Here is a 6,510-nt window from a genome sequence, read left to right on the forward strand (position 1 = left end):
CCAACTTAGCGAATGAAGTTGTCACTGTCGTCATTTCTGAAGCCTGTTCCCGCTCAAGAACACCGATTTCAAATGGTGCTAGACAGGATTTTATACTCTAAGACACCATCTGAAACCAGTTCCCTGGGGAGGATGCTTTTGAGCAAAGCCACATTCGGGAAGCCATGTCCATTTCTGCAATTAGAAAAAAAAAAACATAACCGTCATCACTTTTGAACGTATTTGTTTTAATGGTTAAGACACAAAATCAGGCATGGGGCTACGCCACAGTCAGTTTCAGTATCAGATCGTGAAAATGGAATGAATCAACTTATAAATGATTCTAACACCATCAATAAAAGTGGCTCATCCTATTACTGGGTACACAGTGGTACATGTATGTGTAATAATCATTTAATTTTCCATTAGACAGATATCCAGTGTCTTGCCAAACTGCTTAATGCAGTACTCAATGCCTTGTAATGATGTAGCCTGTTACCAGTTAACAAAGGCAAAAAGCAACACTACACAGGCAGTTATTTGAGTAACCTGTTTGTTCAAGCTGCATTTACAGAGGTAATACAATTCCAACTCTTTAGGGCATATATTTGTTGTTCTCGTGGCTATTTGATAAGGAGAACTGATTTTTTAGACACACACTAAAATCCATTTTTGCCTATGTAAACCTCTGCAGTTTGTTTGAAACGCTGCCCTCAAGTTAAGTCTGGTGTTGAAATTGAATAAAATAATGTTTAACAACTTTCATCTCATCATATCAACTTTGGTTATATAATGGAGAACAGAATACTCGCCTGTTTTGTCACACACAATGTGAAGTGAAATATTTGCACAAACTACATTTTACTGACTATAAACATAGCATATTTGGGTCCATACAGTGATACATTTGAGATATTTCCTAAGGCCTGGAAGTATATCTCTTTCCAAAGAGATTGAAACCATAAGCCATAAGAGGAACCAGAAACTTAGGCAGATACAGACTCTTTGCTGGCACCCAATGAGGAGAACCACTGAGTCATGGCCAGCTCCTCTAAGAGTGACACAGCAGCTTAATTCCTTACATCAGAGGTGCATCAGATAACCAAGATCGCAGTGTAAGAAAGGGCATGGCAGCAGACTGGCACCAGAGATGAACCCCAACAAAAACTGTCTATGATTCATACTGTGGAAAAATAGATCTCCGCAGCTCTCTGTAGACTTCTTTGTAATGCACAATAGGATACTGTGTCCTCTCCTGGGTCTCCCTCAGGCATCCAGTCCCGCTCCTGGTCCAAGCCGGGTAGACTGTGGTGCAAGATAGAAAAACATGGTCCTGAAATTGGTAAGGACTCATTAGTATGAACCCCTGTTGTCCATTGCTACGAGGCATGCAGTACAATATGTCTACAGAGAGCTCATTTGAGACTTTCTCTGTCACCATTACCGTTCCAATTTTCTTTTGAAATGACAGCACAATACCAAAAGAATTAACGTGGAGGACTCACTGGATTCTATTTGCAGGTCTGGCATTAAAAGACTGGCGTTATCTGCCGTGTCAGTGTCTCAGACGCTGTTGTCCTGTTAATGGGAAAAGGTGACGTAGCATTTAATCCGGAACCTTTATGTGTCTCCCTAATCCTCTTCACTGCTATTTTAGTGTTTTGGCTTCTAAAACAAGAGCAGTTGTACTGATTGGTTATATTTACGCCACTGACATATAAGGGCCATCGTTGTTTTAACGACATGTACTTAGACCCTAACAACAGATGAAAATATCCTCGATTTCGACAAGCGCTCCCAGTATTTACAAGAATACAGTGTCAGCTTCGAGAATAACTCAGGCAGACTGCAGTATGATGGCCACAACATTGCTTTCATCCGTCTTCTCCTTGATTTGCTATTGCGACTCCTCCCATGTAACAGTGCTATTTGTGAACTCTGCATTTACCTCTCCCTTGCTCTCTTGTTCTCTTTACTACAAGCTCTTTTTTGCCGACTATTGTGTGTGCAGAGGCTGCTTTCTGCATCGAAGCCTTTTTTTCTGCCAAGTCACCTGACCATCTACTGCTTGTTAAAGGCGCATCGGCCCCTTTTTAAAAGCCAAAGCAACTATTGGTTTACTTTAGAGCCACTATGTCAAACTGTGGTCACTGTCAATCTTTAGCAACAAATCGCAGGAAAGAAGATACAAAAAAAAAGTTAACTAAAAGTCAACAACAGAGATAATTCTTCCATCAGAAATGAACTGAACAAATGTTTCTGATTTAGGAGCAGAATAAAACAAAAAAAAACAAATCCATTTGGTTTACAAAAATGAGATGAATGCTGTGCATCAGGCAGCACAGACAGGGAGAGGCACTGGGTTAGGTCATACTAGAGTAAGTGACGTAAAATAAACACTGAATGTCTGTATGTGTGTGACAGTGTGTGTGCGTAACTGTGTGTGTGTGTGTGTGTGTGTGTGTGTGTGTGTGGGGGGGTGTGTGTGTGTGTGGGGGGGGGGTTGTGTGCATGTGTAAACAAGGAAGGTGGTTAATCCTCTTACAGATTAGAAGTCCAAATTTATCAGGAGTGAGAGAGGCAAACTCAATGAGGTAATATGTCTTTTTAACCCACTCTCAACATTTGCGCAATCAGGGAAAACTTCAGAATAACTTGCAACAGTTGAACTAATGTGTTTTTGATGTTGTTATTAATGTGTTCACATGATACTTGACTGGACCAGTAAAAAGCCAACAGTGGCACAAACTTCATTTTCTGCTGATTTTGCCTGCACAGACAATGTCCTAAAAGTACAAATTGTGTTTGGATCGTGTAATAGCTTGCATATCTCCTACTACGTTGCATCATCTTCTCTTCAGAGCGACCAATTGCGAAACGTTCGGAGATGCGAGAGCCTTCACACGTTCAGATGAGCCTGACACTTTGTTTGTTCTACTGTATCTGCTGCAATATGGGTGGAAATAAATGGGAAGGCCACAGATGGAAGAGTTGATTTACACTTTGTCACCCTCTTCTGGCCCCCACTCTGCCTGTTGGAAAATATCAAATGTCTGGTTGAAAACACGAGTGGCTTTATGAGGTAAATACCGTGAGATAAAAGCGCGTACAGATGTACAATGCACCTGCAGGTTTCCAACGATAAGCGTTCTTACTATTTTACCCTCCTACTGTATGTACTGCATTTCTGAAAGGAATATTTCCAAAACTTAATATGTATAAAGGCATAATGACAGTAAGGAGAGGTACATTCTGAGTTTCAGCACAGTAGCTTACAATAGTCCCCGCTCTCCCTTTTGCAGCATGTTAGGTGTCTAGCTGCTAATGATACCTGCAAATAAATGCTGCTTCACACTTGTCTATTAATACATCATCATCTAGTGAGGGGGGGTAGTGCTCTGAGTTTAATTTTAGCACTGTCATGTCTTGGCTCTGTGCCACCTCTGATTCTATAATCTGTGTGTAGGAGGGATTTGTTTTAAAAGACAGTGTGTCGCTCCCCATTTTCTCACTGAAGTTTTATGTGGGCTACAGGTGATGCTGGCCCCTTGCTGTAAACACATCCGTCAGTAGATTCACGCTGCCTCTCCTCGGAAGTCTTTTTAAAGTGCTTGTTTGCTGCATCTAAGTTTGGCCCGACGGCATCTGCTGAATTTAATTTGCTTTAGCTGAAAAAGCAGGGGATTGTTTAATTGCGAAATTTCTCCAAGAACTCCGAAAACGAGTCTGAGCGCATTGCATTTAGCCCACTTGTACTGTTTGTTTGACTTGAGAGGCAGCACCCCTCCCTGTAAGAATGGCAAAATAACTATTGAGGTCACGTTTCTTGTCTGTGAAAGTGGGTCACTTGTTCTACTGGTCAGCCTCAGAAGGCATGGTAAACTTCAACACTGCACAGGGCACGATCGCCAGTAAAAACATATTCTGATGAACATCTGATATAGAGAAGGTTTGTGCTTTTCATATTTTAAGAATAATGCAAATAAGCACAAGGGAATGTTGTTGCTGCTGTGAGGCCCCACTTGTACTCTTTCAGTTATCAGCTTGTACTTCCTCCCATGACCTTTACCTGTTTGTTTCGAAACTACCATAGTGACATTCCCTCGGGAGTCAAGTTTCTATTCAGTACACATAATTAAAGTTCTAAAGCTCCCCTTCCCTCCCCTTCTCTTCTCTTCTCTTCTCTTTCTGTCTCTCCTTCTCTTTCCATTTCCTTGCCAGTGGTTTAGCAACTCATGGGGTCTACTGCTGATTCACCCATTGACCGAACAAATCCACTTGGCAGGAAGGAGTTTGCTCCTCCTGTGTGTCTCATTCTCACCTCAGAAGCTCTGAGAGGCGGGGACGCACTTTATCTCCTGTCCCTCTGGCAGGTAAGCAGCAGGAGGCCTTCCTTCACTAGGGTTATTAGGAAGGTCAACAGGAGCCAGAAACCTTGGTGTCAACGGCAACATCCCATCAGGTGCGTCAGTGTCCCATTGTGCTTAGGCAGGTGTGCATTACAAATTCTAGAAAAAGGAGACAAATCCACTAAATGGTTTTCTCACAGCAACAACAGCTTTAAGGACTCTAACTTTGTTTTAGAAAGCTCAAGGCTTTGTGTGATGTATTTAGTTACATAACATAATACATAATCATAAGGTATTTGATTTGTCCACGTAATCAGGGGTAAAATGATAAAACAAAAAGGCCCCAGAGAAAAAAAAAAAAAAAAGTCAAACAGTTAGTATTCAGGTTCGAGATGACGAATACCTGTATGTCAACATCCCTTTACAGCAGATGATACATCCCAAAGACTGTGTTACTCAATAGCACCCCCTATATTTGGGAAATAGAGTTTGTTTTCATCATACCAAGTGCGCACTAAAAAGCCAGATTACTATTAAGAACCTCCTGGAATCTCTGTGACGCAGCAAATGTTGTTTGGCATCTCAAAGATAAAACAAGCTGCGTCACCACTGTGTTGCTCACTTGAAGCATAAGTTTTTATTTCCTTCGAAATTACGCAAAACAATAGAACAACCCCCCGTGCGTCAATGTGTGACCGTGTTTAGAAAGTATCTTTATCCTGCTTTCCTTAAAAAGTCACTCAGACCCGGTCAGTTATTTCTGATAACACTCAGGGAAAAAAGACCATGGTGTTAAATAATCGTGCCAATATGAACTGCGTAACATCGTCTTCCACAACAGGATACGCACTATGATCCATCTCTTGCGCAGCATCCTATTCCGAGCTCTTCCATCACACGCCATCCCCGCCGATTCCACGCTTTGTTTACATCTTCATATTATCACTAAAACCAGGCACAAGTCAAGTTTTAGAGCGAGAACAACAACGCTGCCGTCGCAGCATGTCCCACCATCGCAGCGGAAATTCCCACTGGATTGTATGTGGCTTGTCGGTCCTTCTCGCTGACGCAGTTTAATTTACCTGTTGTCATGTCGATGATGAAACACTCGTGATCTAAAGTGTGTATAACCTCCTCCATCAACAAGCCCTCACGTCATGTTTTCCTGCAAATAGGATTTCTTTCTTTCTTTCTTTTTTTTTTTAACTATTCTTTACACTTCTACAGCAGCGCTGCTACAACTGGGCTTGTATTATATGACTGTTCACACAGTGGCTACTCGAGTGGTTATGAATTAAATAGTGCTATTCTCTACGCAACATACGCACTATTATGTCGCTCTTGCCCTATAATAACATAAATAACTTACGTGTTTATCCCAACTGCATGTTTCCCTCCCGTGCCAAAGGAGTCTCATCCATTTCGCGACCGGCGCCACTCAGACCCGGGTCACAGGTCCTCGGTGAACGCGGTCAGTCCACCAAGTTCCCGTTACAGCCTTATTGTTTGAATCTATTACGTTTATCACTGTGTATCCCCCCTAACGATTTTCCATAGCGCAACACAGAAACCCCGCCCCTGACACGCCCCTGGTCGCTGGTTGGCTGGAGTCTTTCCTCATCGCCAAAATCACATGTGGATGACGCATGTTTACAAACATCGGTGAAATCACATGGGCGCCGTTTTACCGTAAACTACGTTCTTCTGACGCAGCTACCAGATGTCGTGCCGAGAGCCTTTTTCAATAACAGAATGGAAATATAAGATAGCCTATAGCCTAATAAATATTTCTATTTAAGGACACAGGAAGTGCAATCACAGCCTGTCGATGGCCATATAGGATAGGCTTACATAAGGGATATTATAGGGATTTAGAAATAGGAACCGCAGACTCACTTGATCCTACAGTTGGATCCAACCTGGGGGATTAATAAGGACTAATAAGAAATAAGAAAATCCATGTATTCATTTAGTTTATTTTTCTGTAATATTGGTTTTGCTTTTTATTAGGAAAAATGCCTACTGGATAGCTACATAGCCTACCTCTACGGGCCTTTACAAATCCTTCAAATAAGACAAATCCACGGAACAGTCAACCCATGTGGGGCCACAAGCAATTGCTTTATTTAAAATGGGTCAAAGGCCAAAAAGTTTGGGAACCACTGTTCTTTATGTTACACTT

At 41.9% G+C, this 6,510-nt stretch overlaps 1 long non-coding RNA gene across 3 annotated transcripts; it reads right to left on the reverse strand.

Moving 5' to 3' along the window:
• Positions 1 to 206: 206 nt before the first annotated feature.
• Positions 207 to 5,850, reverse strand: LOC120556974. Of its 3 annotated transcripts, none has more exons than XR_005638916.1 (3): positions 5,698 to 5,850; positions 4,301 to 4,487; positions 207 to 1,557 (listed from the first exon to the last, which is right to left on the reverse strand). It is a non-coding gene; the product is annotated as an uncharacterized LOC120556974 (long non-coding RNA). The 3 variants fall into 3 exon arrangements; XR_005638917.1 differs by having other exon boundaries at positions 5,179 to 5,850; XR_005638915.1 differs by having other exon boundaries at positions 4,301 to 5,850.
• Between the last annotated feature and the right edge of the window lie 660 nt (positions 5,851 to 6,510).

This window comes from Perca fluviatilis, chromosome 4 (genome assembly GCF_010015445.1).
Source record: "Perca fluviatilis chromosome 4, GENO_Pfluv_1.0, whole genome shotgun sequence".
Lineage (NCBI taxonomy): Eukaryota > Metazoa > Chordata > Actinopteri > Perciformes > Percidae > Perca > Perca fluviatilis.